This window comes from Rhineura floridana, chromosome 8 (genome assembly GCF_030035675.1).
Source record: "Rhineura floridana isolate rRhiFlo1 chromosome 8, rRhiFlo1.hap2, whole genome shotgun sequence".
Lineage (NCBI taxonomy): Eukaryota > Metazoa > Chordata > Lepidosauria > Squamata > Rhineuridae > Rhineura > Rhineura floridana.
In genome coordinates this window covers 57,967,399-57,988,917 of record NC_084487.1, presented here as the reverse complement: position 1 = coordinate 57,988,917, position 21,519 = coordinate 57,967,399, and positions in this window count along the sequence as shown.

Sequence of the window (21,519 nt, the reverse complement as noted above, 5' to 3'; positions counted from 1 at the left end):
CACACACTCGACCTTGTGTTCTCTTTGGGACAGAAAGCCGGGGATCTGAGGGTGGAGGGGTTCTCGGTGACTCCATTGTCATGGTCAGATCACCACCTGATTAGGTTTAGGTTTAGACTTTGTGCCCCAGATAACCCCCGCAGGAGTGATGGGCCTATTAAGATGCCGCCACCGGAGACTTATGGATCCTGATGGTTTCCTGAGTGCTCTAGGGGATGTTCCCAGCATGGCTGGCGCTACTGCCGAAGCCCTGGTCAACCTCTGGAATACAGAGGTGACCCGGGCGGTGGACACTATAGCTCCAAAGTGCCCTCTCCTACCAGGAAAGGCCCGTAATACACCTTAGTTTACTCAAACCTTGGGCCTGATGAAATGGCAGGGATGACGGCTAGAACAACGATGGAGAAAAACTCATTCTGTCTTTGACTGAACTCTGGTTAGAGCTCATTTTCAAGCCTACCATGTGGCAGTGCTGGTGGCAAAAAAAGCTTACTTCTCTGCCACCATTGCGTCTGCCCAGTGCCGTCCAGCGATGCTTTTTTGGGTGGTCCAGGGTCTTTTGGGATCTGGCCCAACAGCAGACTCTGAACCATCAGTTGCTCCCTGTGAAATGTTTGCAAGGCACTTCGCAGATAAAATTGCTCGCATTCAGATTGACCTGGACTCCTCGTTAATTACAGTTGTGCCAGATGTCCCCATTGCTCCCTCTAGTCATTTTTCCATGGATACTTTTCCGCTTGTAAAACCTGAGGATGTGGACAGGATTCTGGGAGAAATGAGGGCCACTACTTGCTTGCTTGATCCTTGCCCATCCTGGCTAATTAAATCCGCCAGATTGGGAGTAGATGGCTGGTTGACATATCTGATTAACACCTCCCTAAGGGAAGCCTCTATGCCAACATTGTTGAAGGAGGCTGTGATTAGACCTTTGTTTAAAAAAGCCTTCATTAGATCCTGCGGATCTTAATAACTTCCGGCCAGTCTCTAATCTCCCCTTTCTTGGCAAAGTGATTGAGAGGGTGGCGGCAGCAGAACTCCAAGTTTTCCTGGATGAATCAGATTATCTAGACCCTTTTCAATCAGGCTTCAGGCCTGGTCATGGGACAGAGACTGCCCTGGTTGACCTGGTTGATGACCTACGCCGGGCATCAGACAGGGGGAGCGCTTCTCTGTTGGTGCTGCTGGACCTCTCGGCGGCCTTTGATACCATCGATCATGGTATCCTTCTGAGCTGTCTCAATGGGATGGGCCTAGGAAGCACTGTTCTACAGTGGCTCCATTCCTACCTAATGGACAGGACCCAGAAAGTGGTGCTGGGAGACTTCTGCTCGACCCCCTGGCCATTGGCCTATGGGGTACCACAGGGTTCCATTCTGTCTCCCATGCTCTTTAACATTTATATGAAACCACTGGGAGAAGTCATCCGGAGATTTGGAGTGCAATGTCATCAATATGCTGATGACTATCTCTCCCTTCCATCTGATGGCAGGGTGGAGTGCTCATCCTAAACTGGTGCCTGGAGGCTGTTAAGGGCTGGATGTGGGCTAACAAACTGAAACTTAATCCAGACAAGATGGAAGTGTTGCTGGCCAAGGGAAAAACTGCCCCAGGAATAGGGTTGCAACTTGTTCTAGATGGGGTTGCACTCCCCTTGAAAGAGCAGGTCCACAGTCTGGGAGTTCTTCTGGATCCTGCCCTGCTGCTGGAATATCGGGTCGCTGCGGTAGCCAGGGGTGCTTTTGGTCATCTCAAAATGGTCTACCAGCTGTGTCCGTTCCTGGAAGCAGCTGACTTGGCCACGGTGACACATGCATTGGTGACATCGAGGCTCAATTATTGTAATGCACTCTACGTGGGGCTGCCTTTGAAAACGATTCGGAAACTACAGTTAGTCCAAAATGCAGCAGCCAGAATGTTAACTGGAGCATGGCACAGGGAACATATTACCCCTGTGCTTTATCGACTCCACTGGCTCCCAATTTGTTTCTGAGCCCAATTCAAAGTGCTGGTTTTGACCTTTAAAGCCCTAAATGGCCTCAGACCAGTGTACCTAAGGGACCACTTATGCCCATATGTTCCTAGCCTGGATTTAAAATCATCTACCTCTGGTCTCCTCTGTGTGCCTCGAATGAAAGAAGTTAGATTGTCAGGCATGAGGGGGAGAGCCTTTTCAATTGTGGCTCCCAGACTTTGGAATTCCCTGCCCCAAGATGCCCACTTTGCTCCCTCTCTGATGGTCTTCTGGAAACTTGTAAAAACTATTTTGTTCCAGAGAGCCGTTGGTTGGGACTGACGGGTCAGCCTGACACTGTTTTAATTATTTTACCTTTTATTTTTATCTTTTAAGTTATTTTATTCTCACCTTCTTATATGTGTATGCACATATATACATGTTTTATGTTTGTATGTGTGTGCATAATGCATTTTATGTATTTTAATAGTATTTTATACATTTTAATTTACTGTAATTTTTAATGTTTTATTGTGTATTTTATTATATATGTGTAAGATTTTATTGTAGCCACCGTGAGTGCCCTATTGTAGGGTAGAAGGGCAGGATAGAAATATTTTAAATAAATAAATAAAGAGAATAATAAATAAATAATAAAATAAAATTTGAGAAATAAAAAAAGTTGATAGAAAAAATCCCAAAACTCCTCTGCCCATGGTCTTGCAAATATTTAGTCAATTGCTTCATTCATAGACATAATGTGGAGGAGGGGGGAGAGATAATTGACCCCAGAATATATTCATAAACATATCATCATCAAAGATAATTGAAGTGCAGAATTACTGTTTACTCGCCCACTCATGAAAGAAAATTATGGTCCCACTTACAGTCAGGCTATGCCCTGATTATAAGACCCTGTTGTATTGATGGATTAGACCTGACAATCCTGTTTCTACTCTTTCTGCTCCCAAGACTTCTAATATATTAGAAAAAGTGTCAATGCTTATTGTCAAGATGGGACCAGCTAATAAGTGGACATACTGCGCTTATGCTTGTCTCTGACATAGTAACGATGAAAGGCATAGAAATGCTTTGTGTAGTCTGGTGTTTCATGGGGAAAACACATGACTGAGTTCTGGATACAAAATCCAGCAATCCAAGATATTTGCCTTTTTTAGAGCCAAAACCAGCATCCTTTCCATGCTTTATAGAGGACTCCAGTTATTGCTCAGAGTAGGTTCTGGTCCCATTCTGGAAATGCTTCCACTCCAGCATCCAAGACTTTAGCCCATTGGTAATATCAATAAATGATTATGAGTCTCAACAAATAAATATCAATAAATACAAGCAGCAATTTTCAGGAAATTAATTTCTGCTCCAGAGCCTAGATTTTCCCAGACAAACAAAAATGCTCACCTACCAAGAACCCGGGATTTTTATAGGAATCTGAGAGGGCTAGGAGCTACATGCTCGTTTGTGGCTCCTCTTCCTTCTGATTGCATCCTGTACCAATATCTTCTTTTTTTCTCAGCTGGAATATACTCTTTGTCAACCCTCCATGGGTGAGGGTCTCACATCACACACACACAAGAGCCTTTAGGAGCCACTCTCAACCCTGCCCTTTTGTCTATCAATTGAGCGCAGGATGGATTCATTTCTGGACTAACTGGTCCCAGCTTCTGAGCAGCTTCTAGGAAATAATATGGGGAAGAGGCCTGCTGCCAAAATAAAGAAACAACTGTTGCCTAAAACTTGTTGTCTGTACCTCATCCTGAGCACTATTCCAAGTTCTACCTATTTTGTTTATTTATTTCTCATCATTGCTCTGATCCTTCCATTCTCTGAGCCTTTGTCTAAGCTTGTTATCTGCACTGAGTGATCCATTCCAGTCCCGTCTATTTGTCTCCTCTTTTCCGATTCTGTCCAAATTTACCATCCAGACCCTAATGGCCTCACATCCTGACAAGCCCCTGACAAACATAAACTATTGGAAATACATGCATATATTCCCATTGTATTCACATATAATGGAAACTAAGTCAGACAAATCCACATCACTCTGACAAAATAGCTATAAATTAATTGGCTGCAATATACAAAAGTAACATTTGCAATTAATTGGCTGTAAAGACTTTTTTATTCTGACAGGCTTTTGGGATAGAAGGTGTTTAGGATTGGGTTTTACAAGGCTTGTTTTATTGTTTTATATTATTTGTATTATTTTAAACTGTTTTTAGATTTTAAATGCCTTTCACGGTTTTAAGGTTGTGCATAGTTTAATTGTATTTTAATTGTATGTTTTTCTATGTTTTTAACTACATTAGTTCTATATGTAAGCTGCCCTGAGTTCCAGTTTGGAAAAAGGGCGGGGTAAAAATAAAGTTTCAGTTCAATTCAATTCAATTTTCAGCTTCTTTTCCTTCTTTAGATTTTGCGCCATAGACGGTGTAACAGGTCAATTTTTCCTCCTGTAAAGCATGATGGCAAACTGTGCATGAATCCATAAATGATATTGCTTAAAAAACAAAACCACCCAGCATTGGCCTGGTTTCTATCCTTGCATAATCCACATAAATTAGAAGTCAGAGCAAAGCTATGATTATAACTGAAAGTCACTTAATTACACCATCCAGCAGGGTTTCATGTGAGAAGAGTCAACATATTAGAGGCTGCTAAAGAAAGATGAAAACTCTAAAAGCTCTGCATTAAAAGCAGGGATGGAGGAGAAATTTGATTCAGTTCACATTTAAAGCCATATCTAACTATTTTGCACTTTCTGAAACAATATGAGAACCAAAATACAGCCATCCTTTGAAATTCACTTATCTGAATTTTGCAATGCACTTCTCCAGCCAAGCAATGTTTACAAGAATGCATATATTAGAGGAAAATGTGCACAAAATGAATATATTGGTGAAAATAACGTACAAAATGCATTATATTAGGATAAAATGCTAGCAAAAATGTGAACATTAGTCAAAATTGCATACAAAAATGTATTAGGATAATTTTGTAATAAAATGCTGCAGAATTTTTATGGGGATAAAAAACATTCATACATTGCTGCAGAAATGTGGAGAACCAAATTTAAGCAGAAAAAAAAGAAACTGAAAGAACCAAAATTGACAGATCCTTTCATCCCTAATAAAAAGGGAGATTTCTTAATGCTACATTCAGGGCTCTGATGTCATGTCTTGCTTTTACTGAACTAAGATGTTTTGGTTCTTTCAGTGAGAGGAAGATTTGATCTCAGAGAAGATAAGGTTAAGCTTTATTACTTTTGGGCAAACTACACATTCCATGGTTGCAACAAAGCTGCAATTCAGTTATCTTCAAAGAAAAAGAACCAGGGGTAGGGGAGAGAGGACATAGAAATAGTGACATAGAATAGAGGTGTTTAGCCCTTTGGCCTGTCAGGATTATTCACATTTCAAATCTCCCCAATTTCCCCCACCACAACTGTCAGGCCCAGGATGTGACTCAGGAACCAGACCAACGGCTGTAGTTAATTCGTGTTTTATTAGGGTAATGTCCAAACAAAGACTGCGTTTTCTCATGAAGCAATACAGCGATACAGGACCTGCGGCATTGGGAGAAAGTTGACAGAGCAAGGGACTTCTTCCCGCCTGTTCTTTAAGAAGGGGCCAAACGGGCGCGCAATCTTTCGCTCCTCCTTAACTGCCCCTCAGGTACTGCCCACCTTCCCCCCTTCTCTCCTGTCTTTTCAGCTGTCTGCGTGTGCGCGGTGAGGGGGGAAGCATCGCCCCCTCCTCTTCTGAAGTTTCCGATTCCAGGATGGGGGATAGGGGAGGGACTGATGGTAAACTGCCTCCCCGCTTTTCGGCTGTGAGCAGCCCTCCCTCTTTCCCCTCTTGCTCTGAGCCTGAAAGAGGGGGAGGCGTGAGAATGTCCAGGGAGGGCTCAGGCTCCCCGTTGCTAAGCGACCTTATCACTGGCAGTTCCTCTGTTTTGTCTTCGCTCCAAAGGGGGGAAGTTCCTCCCCCTTCCCTCTGCCATCCATCCGAATACTCTTCTCCCAACTCTCCGGGATCCAGCTCCCGGGGATTGGGACCCCAGCTCTGCCTTCCGACACCATCCCCCCTCCCAGGCTGTGCCCCCCTCCCCTTGTCTGGCTTGGGACGGTGGGGAAAACGTTGATGGAAAAGTTTTACCAATTCTGGAGCATGCACATCAGCTGCATCTTCCCATGATCTGTCAGCCACCCCATAGCCTTTCCAGTGAATCAAGTACTGCAGCTTGTGGCGTCTGATCCTGGAATCTAAGATCTCCTCAACTTCAAACTCAAGCTGCTCATTTACCAGGAGTGGAGCTCCGGGAGGTTCCTCCGGCCGTAACTCACTGGGAGGGGCGGCTTTCGTTAAGAGGGATCGATGGAACACAGGATGTATTTTAAACGTGTCAGGCAGCTTCAGTCGGTACGCCACGGGATTGATTTGAGTTTCTATTTCGAAAGGACCCACCCTCTTGTCTTGTAATTTTCTACATTTGCCCGGCATCTGGAGGAAGCGGGTGGACAGCCATACCTGGTCTCCCGGTTGAAGGGGGGGGGGGCTCCTTCCTGTGCAGGTCAGCAACTCGCTTGTACTCCGTTTTGGCTTCGTTTAACTGCTGTTTCAGTGTCTGTTGCGCCGCTTGCAATTCCTTAAGGAAGTTCTCAGCTGCCGGTACCAGCATTCCTTCTGAGCTGCTTGGAAAGACTTTAGGATGGAATCCATAATTAGCGAAGAACGGGGTTTGTTGAGTGCTGGAGTGCAGAGAATTGTTGTAGGCGAACTCTGCAAAATGCAAATATGATACCCAGTCAGTCTGTAGATAGGACACATAACTTCGTAAATATCTTTCCAAAACGGCGTTCAAGTGTTCCGTCTGCCCATCTGTCTGGGGGTGATGGGCGGAGGAGAGTTTTAATTCCGTCTGCAACTGTTTCCACATTGCTCTCCAAAATTTGGCTGTGAACTGAGTTCCTCGGTCTGAGACTACGCTGTTTGGCAATCCATGCAGCCGGTAGACTTCTTTTATGAATAACTTGGCCGTTTCTTTAGCCTCTAAGGCCCCTGCACAAGGAAGAAAGTGTGCCATTTTGGTAAGTAGATCCACCACTACTAAGATGGCTGTCATTCCTTGGGACTTGGGTAGATCAGTTATAAAATCCATGGAGAGGTCCTTCCAGGGTTCGTGTGGGACAGGCAACGGTTGTAACAGTCCTGCTGGTGTCCGTTTGTGTTTTTGTCCACAGACAGACAGAGCAGGACTTTACATAACTCTCAATATCCCGACGCATTTTAGGCCACCAGAAGTCCTTGGCCACGTTCTGAATGGTCTTGTAAATCCCAAAGTGTCCCGCTGTGATGGAATCATGACACTGGCGTAGGATTCTGAGCCTTAATTCCCCTTCTGGCACATATCTGGCGGTTTTGAACCATAACAGTCCATTTCTCCAGTGAAAGGTTACTTCTGAGTCTTGACCTTGTCCCGTCTCCTGCTGATATTTTAGCATGTCTGCATCTACTTGTTGTGCCTTTTTGAGTTCCTCTTCCCATGAAGGCTGGCATACTCCCAACGTTAATTTCTCCGGCGGGATTACGTACTGAGGCTGGTCCTCGGATTCACTTTCTTTGTATTGTGGCTGTCTGGATAAGGCATCCGTTCTCTGGTTTTTGGCTTGGGCATGGTAAGTAATCTGGAAGTTAAACCTAGTGAAGAACTGGGACCATCTTATCTGTCTCTGGTTCAGCTTTCTGGCGGTTTGGAGGCTTTCAAGATTCTTGTGGTCGGAGCGCACTTCAATTCGATGAGAGGTCCCCTCTAGGTATTGTCTCCAGTTTTCAAAAGAGTCCTTGATGGCCAGCAGCTCCTTCTCCCAAACTGTGTAGTTCTTCTCTGCAGGCTTTAACTTCCGAGAGAAGTACGCACAGGGGTGCAGCTCCTTCCCTTCTTGGTCTAATTGTAGCAGGACCCCCCCGATGGCAAAATCTGAAGCATCTGCTTCCACTACGAAAGGACGGTTCGGATCAGCAAAGCGCAGAATGGGCTCAGTAGCAAACCTTCTCTTCAGCTCCTCAAAGGCCTCGTTGGCGTTCTCTGTCCATTGAAACTTCTTCTTCCCCCTTAAACAGTCAGTCAGAGGAGCTGTTAATTTGGAAAACCCTGGAATGAACTTTCTGTAATAATTGGCAAACCCCAAAAACTGTTGTACATCCTTTTTGGTGACAGGTTGGCCCCAGTCCAATATGCAGCTTACTTTCCCTGGGTCCATCTCCATGCCTTCCGCTGAGATTCGATATCCAAGGAAGTCTAGAGACTTGAGGTCAAATCCACATTTCTCTAATTTAGCATACAGGTGATTTTCTCTCAGTCTCTTCAACACCGTCTTCACATGCTGGTCGTGGTCTTCCTGGTTCTTTGAGAACACCAGGATATCATCTAAGTAACAGATTACATACGTGTCCAACAAGTCTCTAAACACGTCGTTCATGAATTTTTGAAAAATTCCTGCCCTTCCACAAAGCCCGAACGGCATGAGCAGGTATTCATACTGTCCGTAAGCGGTCAAGAATCCTGTTTTCCATTCATCTCCCTCCTTCATTTTGATCAGATTGTACACTCCTCTCAAATCCAACTTCGTGAAGATTTTTGCAGAGCGCAGTCGGTCCAGCAACTCTGAGATCAGGGGCAGCGGGTAGCTGTTGGGGATGGTGATCTGGTTCAATGCGCGATAGTCGTTACAGGGTCTGAGTTCCCCCTTCTTTTTCACAAACAATAGTGGCGCTCCAGCAGGGGATTGTGAGGGGTGTATGAATCCTCGCCTCAGGTTTTTATCCAGGAATTCCTTCAGGGCCTCCCTCTCATTCTCTGTGAGAGAGTAGATTCTCCCTGATGGGATGCTGGCTCCTGGCACTAGGTCAATCGCACAGTCGTAAGGGCGGTGGGGGGGTAAAGTCTCTGCCTCTTTTTCATCAAACACATCTTTGAATTCTTCATACTTTGGCGGCAGGGTCACTTGCTCAATCTCTTGCACTGCCCCCGCTAGGGTGTTCTTGATTCCTTCAGGTTGACAGTTCTCCTGGCAATACTGTGAGGTGAACCACACCACCGCCTCCTTCCAACTTATTTTGGGTTCATGCTTTGCTAGCCAGGGCATTCCCAGAATCACCTCAAAGTTCGAGAGATCTGACACGTATAGCGAAATGAACTCTTCGTGCCCAGGGATTTGAAGTTTCACTTCCTCCGTGGCTTGTGTCACCCCTCCTGACTTCAGGGGTCTCCCATCGATAGTCTCCACAGCTAGGGGAGCGTCCAGTTTCCACCGGGAAATTCCATGACGCTTGACTAACTTTGCATCAATAAAATTTGTGGAGGCTCCACTGTCAATTAAGGCAGTGGAATTAAACACCACTCCTCTGGAAGTTGTAATCCGAATAGGCAAGACCAACACCCCCTTTGAGGGAGGTTGGATCATTGGGGGGCCTTTATACAACGCTGCCCCCAGTCCACCGGCCTGCACGTGGACTGGGTGTTCTACTTTCCCGACGGCTCGGCTTTCCCCCCTTTCAGTCCACAGTCTCTGGCCACATGGCCCGGCTTTGAACAATAAAAGCATAAACGTTCCCGGCGGCGTCTTTCCTTTTCTTCTTCCGACAGTCTTGGCCTAGCCCCTCCCTGTCCCTCAGTTGCATTACCTGCCATCCCTGCAGTGGGAAGGGTCTTGTTGCGGGATGCTGAGGCTGAGTATCTCGGGACCTCCTGCTTCCTTTCCAGGCGCCTTCCTTCCATCCGGTGATCTATCTGTAGGCATAGCTGGATGAGCCCTGGTAGGTCAGCGGGGGGGGAGGTCCTGGCCAACTCATCCAGGATTTCAGCATTTAATCCACTCCGGTACATAAACATCAGGGCGGCGTCATTGTAACCAGTTTCCTGGGACAGAATTTTAAAAGCGTTAGTGTACTCGGAAACAGTCCCTTTAGCTTGCTTCAGAGCGCCTAGTTGCCGCACTACTGTTTCAGCCCTTTGCGGGTCTTGAAACATCTCGGTCATCTCCTGTATAAATCCTCTGTACCTTCCTAAGACAGTATCCTTTCTCACGAGATACGGAGTCACCCATTTTGCAGCTTCTCCCTCCAGGAGGCTAATCACAAAAGCTACTTTAGCCCCATCGTCTGGAAATTCTGTGTGCCTGACATCCAGATATAACTCCCATTGAGCCACGAAGGTTGCCAACTGATCACTTTGTCCCGCGTATTTTGGGGGCAATCCAATAGGAACCTTTACTACGGCAGCTGGAGGGGCTGTTCGCATCTGGTCTATTGTGGCCTTCAAGGTTTGATTATCCGTCTTCAGCGCCTTGACTGCTGCTAGCAGGGCTTGAACATCCGTCTGCAAATCAGCTACCTTAGTCCTCAAGAGTTCCACTTCTTCCGTCTCAGAAGTGGGGTTCGTCCCCCCCGCTGCTCCCTTTGACATCTTGTCCCAGTCAAGTGAAGAGAGCGTTGAGGGTGATTTAGGTGGCTCTGTCAAGCTGTCAGGCCCAGGATGTGACTCAGGAACCAGACCAACGGCTGTAGTTAATTCGTGTTTTATTAGGGTAATGTCCAAACAAAGATTGCGTTTTCTCATGAAGCAATACAGCGATACAGGTCCTGCGGCATTGGGAGAAAGTTGACAGAGCAAGGGACTTCTTCCCGCCTGTTCTTTAAGAAGGGGCCAAACGGGCGCGCAATCTTTCGCTCCTCCTTAACTGCCCCTCAGGTACTGCCCACCTTCCCCCCCTTCTCTCCTGTCTTTTCAGCTGTCTGCGTGTGCGCGGTGAGGGGGGAAGCATTGCCCCCTCCTCTTCTGAAGTTTCCGATTCCAGGATGGGGGATAGGGGAGGGGCTGATGGTAAACTGCCTCCCCGCTTTTCGGCTGTGAGCAGCCCTCCCTCTTTCCCCTCTTGCTCTGAGCCTGAAAGAGGGGGAGGCGTGAGAATGTCCAGGGAGGGCTCAGGCTCCCCGTTGCTAAGCGACCTTATCACTGGCAGTTCCTCTGTTTTGTCTTCGCTCCAAAGGGGGGAAGTTCCTCCCCCTTCCCTCTGCCATCCATCCGAATACTCTTCTCCCAACTCTCCGGGATCCAGCTCCCCGGGATTGGGACCCCAGCTCTGCCTTCCGACAACAACTGGATCCCAGATTTGTGTTTGTCAGGGTAAACATACATCTGGAACATCATAGGGAAACTGTGATTTGCATCAGGAAAACAGCTCAAAATCACTCCCTACCAAAAGCTACTTTTATTTAAATTAAAATAACATCAGATTTGCTGCACATATTAGTGTAGGTAGACAACCTCCTGTCAAACTGCTAAGCCCTGGCTCTTTTGAGTTTGATTGATGATGTCACAGGATGTCCCACCCTGGAAGTCCCACCCCAGAAGTTTCAGTCCCTCAATGATGTCACCAGATATCCTGGCCCCAGAAGCCCCACCCTGAATGTCCCACCCTGGAAACAGAAGTCATGTGACCCCCCCATGAGCATGTGACCCCCAATGGACTAATGGGAGAGGTTTAGTCAAAATAGAGTCCTGGATTGGTCCTATAGAGACATGTGACCCCTCTATGAGCATGTGGGCCCCAGCTGACCAATCAGAAGAGGTTGAAGTCCCTAAGTCAAAATAGGGTGCCCCCCTCTCCAGATTGGCCCAATAAGGACATGTGACCCCTCTACAGCTATGTCACCAATCACGGACCAATAATGCGAGGTTTTGCATCCCTAAACATTAGGAAAGGGGAAGCCAGACCTGGCACAGGAGTCCATTTTGCATGCCCAGACACATTCTGAGGATTGAACATGGAAGCATCATGAGCAGCATTGGGACTAGTAGGTTTTTCCTATCCTTTAGCAACTTTGAACATGCACTCAAGAATGCTGATAAAAGCTAGGAGTTTATCGTTCCCACCAGCAGGTAAGAAAATTAGCCATGGAAAGGAAGAGCCTGTGAATTTCAGAAAAAAAGGTTCTGTTTCAACAACAAGCTTACCTGTAGTGCTGTTTACTGGCAGACAAGATCCAGACCCTGAAACCACATTCATTCCAGGCAAAGTCTAGTGAAATGGGCTGATGGAGAGTGTGACTATGGGCGTGATCTGAAGGCTCAACTCCTAAAGGAAGAAGAACTTATGAAACCTGTAGAGGTTATAGATGGAGGTGTACGTTTTAAACCATTGCTGGAAATGGAGAAGATTATATGGACTTAAACAATATAATGCTATATGTGTGCTGCAAAATTGTGAATCATGATGGAACAAACCTTGCCAGAGACGCTAATGTGGATCTGGTGAATTATCCACTGGCCTCCATCTTTAGTCAACTGGATGTGACTCTGGGAGATTGACTCATCAGCCAGAGCAATAAATGCTGTCCTTATAGAGCCTTCATAGAATCTATGCTGAACTACAGTGATGACACGCTAGCCACACAACTCTCTGCAGGGTTATTTTACAAAGACACACCTGGAGAACATGAATCAGCAATCCTGGATGGGTATAATTTAGGCTTTGTTAGAAGGACTAGACTGACAGGTGAAAGCCAAAAAATAGGCCTCCTAGGTCATCTCTCCATTCTGATCTGTTTTTTCAAGAATGCTGTTAAATGGTGTTGACGTGAAAATTAAACAGACATGCAACAAAGATGCTTCCTGCTTGATGATAAATGATGCAAACAGCCACTACAAATTGCAAATTTTATCAGCCTCACTTTTTGTAAAGAAGGTGAGAGTGGCACTGGGTGTTAGGACATGCAGAGGCATTGTTGACATCCAATGCCAAATACCCAGTGGATCGTGTCAGTATGAAAATTGTTCATATCCCTGGAGGAAGCCATGTCAGCAATCAGGAAAATCTGTTTTTGGGGCAGCTACCCAAACAAGTAGTAGGGCTGGTCGATAATGATTCCTTCAGTGGAATTTACAATAAAACCCCTTTAACTTTAAGCATTATGACATCAATTTTATATCTCTGTATGTCGATGGTTTCCAAATTCCCACAAAAGCTCTTCAGCCTGAATTTGAAACAGGAAACTGTGTTAGATAATACATCAGCCTGGTACAGACAGCTGGCAGGCATATGAAAGATAGGGCTCTTTTAATTAACTGTGAGGAGTTTACAAGAGGCTACATTCTTTTTGCTTTTGACCTGTCTCCAGACCAAGAATGTGAGGATCACTATTCTTTGATCAAAACAGGGAATCTAAGAGCAGAAGTTTGATTTGCTAGGGCTCTCCCAACTACAGTAAACATGATTGTGTATGAAGTTTTTGACAGCTTGATAGAGTTAAATCACAGGAGAAATGTTTTGCATGACTATATGTAAACATGGACAGCGTACAGTTAACTCACATACTCTTTTCAAACCCTTACATGCAAAAGACTGTGCGGTATTTCCCTGTGACATACTCCCCAGAGATTACTACAAAGACCAGTGGGGTTAGTAGTCAATACCCACCCATACAAGCTACCCAGAGAACACTGGATAGCCATCTACTGGACAGAAGATAAGAGTAGAGAATTTTTTTATTTCTATGGGCATCCTCCAGACCACCCACTGATTCCCAAGGCCATTATGAAATTTCTAAGAAAAAAATGCCAACAGGATTGCTTTTCAACCCAGACAACTATAAGCCCCCAGACTCTGTCGTCTGTGGCTACCGTTGCGTGTTTTTTCTATAGCAGCGTTGTAAAGGCCTATCATTTAAACAGCTTCAAGAACTGTGTTCTTGTGATTTAGATAGAAATGACCAGATGGCGGAACAAATTGTAAACAACAAGAGAAATATACCCAGACCTTCCTCAGCTGTTTCAACCAACCCAACACTGTATATCCTGCAATGATTTTCATACCCATGTTTCCCAATAAAGCACCCTCGGGGGGGGGTTAAGTAATGTATCCTGTTGTTTTTTCTTTTATACCTGTACAACAATCAGACACAGTCAGTATATAAGGTTAAGTACAGTTCTGAAATTTTATTTCTTTATACAACATACAAGCAGAGACACTATAAATCGAGCCATGCAGGAACCTGTTTTTTAGAAGAGATAGAGTGGTTTTTTAGGACACAGCCCTGACAAAAACAGCCATGAAATTTAAAGGCTGTTTTCTTATTATCTATGATTGCATAGCCATCAAAAAAATAATCACCAGCTTTGACTTCACTGCCCTTTAGGGCATGCTGAATCTGAATATTTTCTTAATGTTCTATGTATGATAGCCATTGGACTGAAGGGGTAGAGAATCTCTTGCACTGCCTGTGATAGTTGTCTGGCTGTGTATGCCCTGGCCAATGGGCATTCAGGTTTCCAAGGTACCAGAGAGATGAAGAAGGCAGACTGAGTCACAGGTTTACTTAAAAGGAGATAAAGTTTATTTGGGTAACTTTCAGCACTCAGGCGCACCCAATGTGGAACAAACTGCACGTCTTGCACAGAGTGTGATCAGTTCTGAACAACCCACTGGGCACAAGAAGCACTTTTATAGGATACATGTTTACCAGCTCAATGATGAGGTTACTAATTAGACAAAGAATTAAGTCACCACTTTGCCATCCAGTGATGGAGCTCTTTCCCAGGCTCATACAGCATAACAATAACGGATAAGCTGTATGCCTCTAATTGCCTGGCAGGGAGTTAACTGCTCCAAGGCCTATCCTATCTGGTTAACAAGGCACCTTCCCAGCATCATACAGACACTCTTGGCAGACCATCACACCGAATGCTTGTTAGGAACCCCAGATTAGACTCCAGGTGGCTCTGAGCTCATTGACCGTTCCTTGACCCATCTTCCTCATGCTTAGATGCTAAATGCTAAACTAGAGAAAACTAAGGCTGGGGGCGGAATACAAGCCCCCCCTTGCCTACAGGCAGCTATTCTGCTGATATAGCTGCTGAGCTTGCCCACGGGCCAATACAGGCTAGGGTATGGCTATGGTATCCTCCTTCAGAAACTTAAACCGATACATTGCTAGACTCACACTAGCCAGAATGAGGTATTGGAATGGATCTATAGCAAGCCATTCAGTGACAGACGCCCCCCCTTTACAGCTTTCCTCACCTTTGTCATTTCTATGATTTCATGTCTGTACTTGGTGCATCCTTGCGCCAAAATGGCTACATCTTGCTTGCAATAAAATGGCAACTCTTTCCGTATGTCAAAGATGTTTGATTTATTCTTCTCATACCATTATAAAAAATTCTCCCTTTCTTCAGGCATCATCTCATATACACCATAGTCCTCAACTCTGGGAATGGACCCCATATTATTCTAGTTCTCTGGAGTATTAAAATAATGGGGAAAATAGCCCTTACAGCCTTCAAAACCCAAAGCTGATGGAAAATTAGAGAAAGCCATGGGTAAATTACTAAGGGAATCAATGAATTTTATACCTAGACTGTTTACTGTAACACATATCAGTTTTATCCCGAGCAACAATATCTACATCCATTTTTTCTTTGATCAACTGGCTAATTATAAAAGAACAATTGTAACCTTTTGAGTTGTGAGCTATAAACGTGCAGTTGCTGAGCTATCCTTAGTGAAGGTCTTGATAAACTCAGCAAGGCATGACTCACCTTTAAACTCCCATGATTTGCCTGCCAGGAGCCATTCATTCTCAACATTCTCTTTCTCGCTTGTCTTCTTCTATTTCTTGCTCCCCCCTTCTTCTTTTCCCCATCCTTGGGGCTATCCTTAAAGCATTCCAGTGTTTCCCCTGCAAATGCTTGTGCAAAACAATAATTTGGAATGTGAACACTGGTTGATTGGTGACACTCAAAGTCATTAAACACATATTTTGCAGACACATCGGGTTTCTTAATAGCTGCCATGTAACACTGATGATTTTTTACCTTTGTGATAAACCGCCAACAAACAGTACATTGCGTTCCTTTACATTTTTCCTCATCATGCCCTGACTTCTGGAAAGAGCTGCCATTTACACAATAGTTTCTATGCTCACATTTTACATCTTTCTTAGAGGCCAACTGACTATGTCTAATTAAGCAGGCTGCAGATCTGCAAACCCTCTTACAATTATTGCATCTCTGCAGTGTACCAACGTTACCAGCACATTCTGTACTCAAACAAAGCCTGCAGCAATACATGCACTTATGCATGTGAGTGTATAGTGTATTGAAATACTCACAATAGTTTTTAGATCCAAAAACAACTTTTACATTGAGTACTCCATAGTAATGTTCATCATGGACAAGCATAGTATAGGTTTTGGGGTACTTTGGTCCCATTGTGTTAAGCAGTCTCCAACCCTTTTTATTGAAGTGGGCCACTTGGATGTTGACCTTTAAATGGTGTTCAAAAAAGGAAACATCACTAAGGGCAGCTTTCTTTTGATCAGTCCACCCTAGTTCCCTATGCACTTCCTTGGCTGCAGTCAACAACTCAGCATCTGTAGGGATCTTATCAGCCACAACAGCTAAGAGCTCCCCAGCAAAGCAGAGACTGTTACCTATGAAATTTAAATCTACCAAGCCCTGTCCTTTTTTACTGATGATTGTGCTGTTGGGTATAGAGCTTATTGACCTATGAGCTCCACCATTTGGTGCCCTCACAATTGTAACGATCAAACACAGAGAGACATCTGCAAGTATTTGTGCATTGCTCTGCAAGAGATTGCTGATATGTGCTAGAAAATCCTCACATACAATGCATCCCGATTCCTTCTAACGGAAAACAGTGGATTTAATAGGACCCCACCCGCTAACCGTATTTGTACAAAATCTTCAGGAGCAATTCTCCCATTAACATCTTCCAGAATCAGTTGTATGGCATTGTATAATGCTGCTACAGCCTGTGCATATGATGTCATACATTAAAGATTTAATAAACTGGAATACCTCAGCAACGTGCAAAGCCCAAAAGCCCTCAAACTCCCTTGAATATCTGGCAACAAGCTCTACATATACCTGGGGTTGCCCTTCATCATCAGTGGGTGCTATCTGGGGTGCACATTCACCTTCACTATCCAGGGATGGTGTAGATGAATGTGAGACAGCCCATATAGGCACACTGTCTGGCTCAACATCCTGAGAAGGTATAGACAAGTATGAGTCTGTAGGCACACTATCTGGCTCAACATCTTATGGTGATTGAAAATGCTTTAGAGCTGTTGCATCTAGGAGAGGAGCATTTTTAGGGCCTTTTTTACTTGAATGTGTTTGGTTTTTAGAGGCAGAGAGTGTTTTTTTAGTCATGCTTAATATTTTTTGGACCATCCTTCTCCAGTACAGCTGGTTCTGGGTTCGTTTGCTTTTCCTGAACCTTTGATTGAGTTTACTACGACCCCTTCATACATGTTTAATAATCCTAGAGATTTGAAGGCCCAGAAAAAACCCAGAAAAATTCAGGAAAAAAACATTTTTTTCATTTTTTTCTGAAGCCTTTTTTTCCCCCAAAAAATTGAAAAAAATGGATTATGGAATGTTTTATTTTAGCATGATGAATAAAATGTTTCATTGAATCTTGCCCCCCCCTTTTCTCAGTTCTTTTTATGGGAATGGGTACTTTATGTCTGCTTGACACTGTGGAGGACTAGCGGAGACATACATAAATAAATTTTCTGTTATTAATATTGATAGTTTCTTCTGTTTTTTAAATTGTTTTTTGCCTGCTCCTTATAAACTGGCAAAATGAAAGAGGTTCCTTACAGTTCAGGTGTTCCTTACAGTTCAGGATCTTGTAGATCCATTTGTTAAAAAAAAAGTAAAAAAATTAAAAAGTAAATTCAATTGTAATAATTGTTCGAATAAAATGTACTTTTAATATACCAAATGTGATAATTTTATGTCAAACCAATTTGTACACAATTACATTTGATGTTCCTGAATTAATAAAGTGACTTTCAATCTGTAAAAAGTGGTAATATTGCATTTTAGTAATTTTTCTTTAGGATTTCCGTGTTCTTTCTCCTGAAAAAAACCAGGGGAAATGGGGGGTTTCCATGGCTTCAAAATTTCTGGAAATTTTACATCTCTAAACAATCCTATTATCACAGACATGATACTGGTCGTACTTTTTAATCTTGTTAAGAGTCATCAGGGCAGCTGTATCAATTCCTCCACCACTACAAATCTGGTTTATGGATGATTCAGACTGGTTAGATTTTGAAATTATATTCTTAGCATTTTTCACCATATTCTCAATAGCTTTGTATGTGATAGATATCAGTCTATACTGTTCAGCACAGTTGTGTAGATCTTGCTCCTTAAGCCCTGGTTTGGGATTCCCTATGCACTGATTCCTGGGCGGACAGATCTCAACATGTCTGATTGTATTTCTTATCTACAGACACTCCAGGCATAAACGCACAGAATACTACTGTCCTCACTGTCCTTCAACTGTAGAGAAAGAAAACGATCACTCCTCCAAGGATCTCCAAGGATGATGACAATATAAGCAAGATAAAGGATGCATGGACTAGGTAAAGAAACATTTTCTAATTTTGGTAAAATATTCTACTAGCAGAAACCAGTAATGATTTGAAACAAATGCTGATGAAAGTTAAAGAGGAAAGCACAAAAGCAGGACTACAGCTGAATGTCAAAAAGACTAAAGTAATGACAACAGAAGATTTATGTAACTTTAAAGTTGACAATGAGGACATTGAACTTGTCAAGAATTATCAATACCTTAGCACAATCATTAACCAAAATGGAGACAACAGTCAAGAAATCAGAAGAAGGCTGGGACTGGGGAGGGCAGCTGTGAGAGAACTAGAAAAGGTCTTCATATGTAAAGATGTATCACTGAACACTAAAGTGAGGATCATTCAGACCATGGTATTTCCAATCTCAATGTATGAATGTGAAAGTTGGACAGTGAAAAAAGGGGATAAGAGAAAAATCTACTCATTTGAAATGTGGTGTTGGAGAAGAGCTTTGCGGATACCATGGACTGCAAAAAAAAACAAATAACTGGGTGTTAGAACAAATTAAACCAGAACTCTCACTAGAAGCTAAAATTATGAAGCTGAGGTTATCATACTTTGGACACATAATGAGAAGACATGATTCATTAGAAAAGATAATAATGCTTGGAAAAACAGAAGGGAGTAGAAAAAGAGGAAGGCCAAACAAGAGATGGATTGATTCCATAAAGGAAGCCACAGACCTGAACTTACAAGATCTGAACAGGGTGGTTCATGACAGATGCTCCTGGAGGTCACTGATTCATAGGGTTGCCATAAGTCATAGTCGACTTGGAGGCACATAACAACAACAACATTCTTTAGTTATTCCCTAGCCCAGCCTTTCCCAACCAGTGTGCCTCCAGATGTTGTTGGACCACAACTGCCATCAGCCTCAGCCAGCATTGCCAATGGTCAGGAAAGATGGGGGTTGTGGTCCAACAACATCTGGAGGCACACTGGTTGGGAAAGGCTGCGCTAGCCTGTAAAGCCAATATGTTTTTCCAGCTCTTAGGTACTAGCAACAGGGTTCAAGAACTGGAGAGGCATGTCCAGCCCTAAAGAAAACTTACACCATAAAGTAGGACAAAGACAACAAGGCCCACAACCCGCTGATGATATAAGTAAATAAGGCTTTTCAAATTTTGAAGAGGCATCATGGTGAAGGGGGAGAACCATCTTTGTATGCTACCTTGCGCTCCTTTGAGGAAATGTGGGATATAAATGTGATAATTTTTTTTAAGTGCTGAATTATTTTCCTAGTTTGTTAGCTGATATTAAGCCAGGATGGAGCTTAACAGGAAGGGGACAGGAGGGTCAAAGGGAAAAGTGCTTAGTACTGGTACTCATTAACAGCTTCATAAATGGCTTACGAAGCCTTGAATGATTGTCCAAAATGGTCCTGTGTGTTGTTGGGTTTTAAGAGACAAAACAACTATATAGTCTATCTCTAGCAGAGTAAAAATGGCAAAACCAGAATTGAGCAATAACCAGCCCACCACCCCCTCACACAGTCAATAAGCACACCTTCTCATGTGTTCAGCAAAACACAAGCTTAGCTTGGAGAAAGATAGAAACAGTAGGTTACTTCAGTTTATGGTTTCCGTGTTTTGGTAGAGCAGCTGCAGGGCTGCCAGCTCATGTGGTTAATGGAGAATACAAAACAGCAACTAACAAAGGAGGATGAAGGAAGGGAGAAAACAATAAACAAATAGGAAACTACATCATAGCAGACTATAGAGTTTGTCCTGATTCTAGCTAGAGATGGCATCTCCCTACAACTGTACTAAAGCATGCACAGTCCTGCACCCTAATGGTAGCATGTATAAGAACATAAAATAAGAACATAAGACGAGCCTGCTGGATCAGGCCAGTGGCCCATCTAGTCCAGCATCCTGTTCTCACAGTGGCCAACCAGGTGCCTGGGGAAAGCCCGCAAGCAGGACCCGAGTGCAAGAACACTCTCATCTCCTGAGGCTTCTGGCAACTGGTTTTCAGAAGCATGCTGCCTCTGACTAGGGTGGCAGAGCACAGCCATCGCAGCTAGTAGCCATTGATAGCCCTGTCCTCCCTGAATTTGTCTAATCTTCTTTTAAAGCCATCCAAGCTGGTGGCCATTACTGCATCTTGTGGGAGCAAATTCCATAGTTTAACTATGCGCTGAGTAAAGAAGTACTTCCTTTTGTCTGTCCTGAATCTTTCAGCATTCAGCTTCTTTGAATGTCCACGAGTTCTAGCATTATGAGAGAGGGAGAAAAACTTTTCTCTATCCACTTTCTCAATGCCATGCATAATTTTATACACTTCTATCATGTCTCCTCTGACCCGCCTTTTCTCTAAACTAAAAAGCCCCAAATGCTGCAACCTTTCCTCGTAAGGGAGTCGCTCCATCCCCTTGATCATTCTGGTTGCCCTCTTCTGAACCTTTTCCAACTCTATAATATCCTTTTTGAGATGAGGCGACCAGAACTGTACACAGTATTCCAAATGCAGTCACACCATAGATTTATACAATGGCATTATGATATCAGCTGTTTTATTTTCAATACCTTTCCTAATTATCCCTAGCATGGAATTTGCCTTTTTCACAGCTGCCGCACACTGGGTCGACATTTTCATTGTGCTGTCCACTACAACCCCGAGGTCTCTCTCCTGGTCGGTCACCGCCAGTTCAGACCCCATGAGTGCTTGTTGACACTCTCAAAGCATTCTAATAGGTTACTGAGACAGGACTTTCCCTTGCAGAAGCCATGCTGGCTTGTTCTTCTATGTGCTTAGATAATTTTTTATTTTTTATTTTTATTTATTTTATTCAGCTTATATCCCACCCGACTAGCAAACAGCTCTCTGGGCGGCAAACATAGAAACATATACAATAATAAAATTACAAGATCAATATAACAAATATAAAAGTACATCATCTAAAATACCAATTACAACATTTACATAAATAACTTAGATTAAAATGCCTCAGAGAAGAGAAAGGTTTTAACCTGGCGCCGAAAAGATAATAGTGTCGGCGCCAGGCGTACCTCCTCGGGGAGACTATTCCACAATTCGGGGGCCACCACTGAGAAGGCCCTAGATCTTGTTACTACCCTCCGG